Below are 2708 nucleotides of genomic sequence, written 5' to 3' on the forward strand. Positions count from 1 at the left end.
GATCAAATAGCAGGGAGGACAGGACATCACAGAGACTCAAAGGGTAACAGGACACAGAAAAACCAAGAAATAAATACACATAAAACACAGATCACCACAAACCCACTGGACTGTACCCAAGCTCCTTCTTTATAAAAATCTGTGACTACAATCCATGTGAACCACAAAATTGTATGAAGTTCTTAATCAACAACTTCACAAACTTGTTTTCTCCAGACTGTGGATGAACTAGAGTTTAGATTTATGGCATGTTTAATAAGCTTGCAAAACATATAGACCAGTGAGAGCCAAATGAGAGTTCATTATATAAAGTTGTGTTGATATACTTATTGCAGTGTAAATAGAGGAGAACAGAACCTGTTGAGGAGATAAAGAAAATAAGTAGACGTGCAGAAGTTAATCCGATGGTAACAAGTGCAGCACAGTGTGTGAAATTTACACAGTAAAAAGCAATAAAAAAAAATTCACCTGTCTAAATGTCTTTATTAGATGAAAATATGATTAAATATAAATATTTAAAGCAAAACTTTTTACTTTAGACTTGTACAGAATTCAAAGGTAAAAGAAAAAAAGAGGTAGAGCAATTTATTCTTGGAGTCTGATGCTTTTGAATTTGAGAGATTTCAGTGTTTTGCTGGTGTTTATTTGCAGGGACAAATGCTAAAGACAGATCTGGATAGACAGAAGTATATCTTTTCTCTTTTATATTCCTCAGAAAGGAGATCTAATGGTTTCCTGTTAATGAGCTGCTATAATGTAGAAGTTCCTTCTTAGGAACTCTTTGTCTGTTTCCCTCTGGAGAAGTTATGTTATCATCACGATTGTGCAAATATACTAGAGGCCATAGATACCAGCTGCAGGTTTTCTTTATTACTTTCTCTGAGTTTGCTGCACTATGCCATTGCTACTTTAAGATTACCTTCTGCAGTTTCTGCAGAGGTCGATCCAGTTCACCAGTCAATGGTTTTTCACAGATACGGGAAATACAAATTTTGTTCAGCTGTGTCACTTGACAACATAAGACAAGTTATCTGCATGAGGTTTGACCAGCAGAGACCAGCTGCAACTCAAGGACATTCTTATCATTGCTGCACCTCTGGTAAAATGGAAAAGTAACAGTTGCTTATGATTGTTCATCATTTGCAGTCCTATTACGCCCAAAATTATGGCTGTAATAACTGGGCAGTGGTAACCATATTACTTTTAGCCCTCCTGTTATGTTGCGGGTCAGATTGACCGGTTTTAAAGTTTTACTTTTTTTTTTAAATAGTTGGAATAAATTAATTATTATAAATTATTTATTTATTTTTTTGCATAAACTTGTTCTATTTGTCTTAATAGGTGCACTCTACATATAAATTGAAAATGTATTCATTTTACACATTTGCAACACCCCCTGACAAACAGCGGAGTTCTGCATCAGCCCAGGTCATGTGGGTGGCGATGTACATCATCGCCACCCACATGACACCCAATGGCAGCATCAGCCATTGAAGCTGCACCAGAACATGGGACAATCACCACGCTCCAGCTTCACTTCCTGCTCATATGAAGGAGAGAAGGCTCCCAGAGACAGACCAAAATAAGAGTAACAGCAGCATGATAGGGTTTCAGTCTCTTCTGAAGACCAACTTCTAGTCACTTCTATGGAAAGGTGTATGTTTCCACAGAAGATGTTGATAAGCTACTTTCTTTTATATTCCTGCGAGGGGGCTGTCTTCAAAGCGCTTTGCCGTTTTGGACTAAGTTGATTGGTCATTCCTCAGAGACAGGTTTTTCTGGTTGGACACTACTTCGTGGAAGTTAAAGGTCATGTATCAAACCTAATCAGTTTATGTTTATGTCTTAAATTCATTGTTAAAAATATTTATTGACATTCAGCAAGAATGGTATCCTTAGTATAATTACTGTGTAAAACTAACAGTGTGGTTTTGTTGCTCTATAAACACTATTTTATTGCATGCATAAACTAGTACCGTCTGCAAATGGACATTTTATTTAACGCAAAGCAGGAGCTGAAAATAATTGTGAATAAATAAGTGAATACTGACCTCTAGTGGCCAGGAAATGTAACAAGCACTTCCTAAATTTCAGATTTTTAGTTGCTGAATTCTGCATCTTCTTTTTTTTTTCTCTTTCACAGACTGTAGGAATATGCACAATAATATGTTCTCAAAACCAGAATAAGCTATAAATAAAATAACTTCTGAAGAAATCCAATTTAGAAAATGGAAGTAATTTCGGTACTTCTAACTGACTTAAAACAAAAGACGCTTGGTCTGATTCAGCTTCAGAAATCTGTGTCTTTTTATTAACAGTGAGTATTTTGTGTTAAAATGTTTGACAACATCATAATGTTTGAATATTATTTTTAGGTTAACTGCTGCATGAATTTGTGAGAATTACTTTATGTATAAAATTCTAACTTATGGCTGTAATTTGTAATTTTAATGGTCAGGTGTTTTGCCCATCATAACATTACCAGGCTGAACTATTCCAAAACAAAATGTCTCCCCTAAGTGAGCCACCACAAGGGGGCAGCACTGACACACTTGGACAGAAGATACCGCAAAGCTTTGACCTGTTTCCACAGTTCATAACCTCTCAACTATGAGTAAAACATAGTTTGAGAGGAAAGCAGGGCCGTGCAGAGACCACTAAAAGGGCAGGTGGTCAAAAAAAAAAAAGGGGCACATCTTACCGCATTC

This window comes from Poecilia latipinna, unplaced genomic scaffold (genome assembly GCF_001443285.1).
Source record: "Poecilia latipinna isolate Pla-1442-1.1 unplaced genomic scaffold, P_latipinna-1.0 Scaffold35, whole genome shotgun sequence".
In the NCBI taxonomy this organism is placed as follows: domain Eukaryota; kingdom Metazoa; phylum Chordata; class Actinopteri; order Cyprinodontiformes; family Poeciliidae; genus Poecilia; species Poecilia latipinna.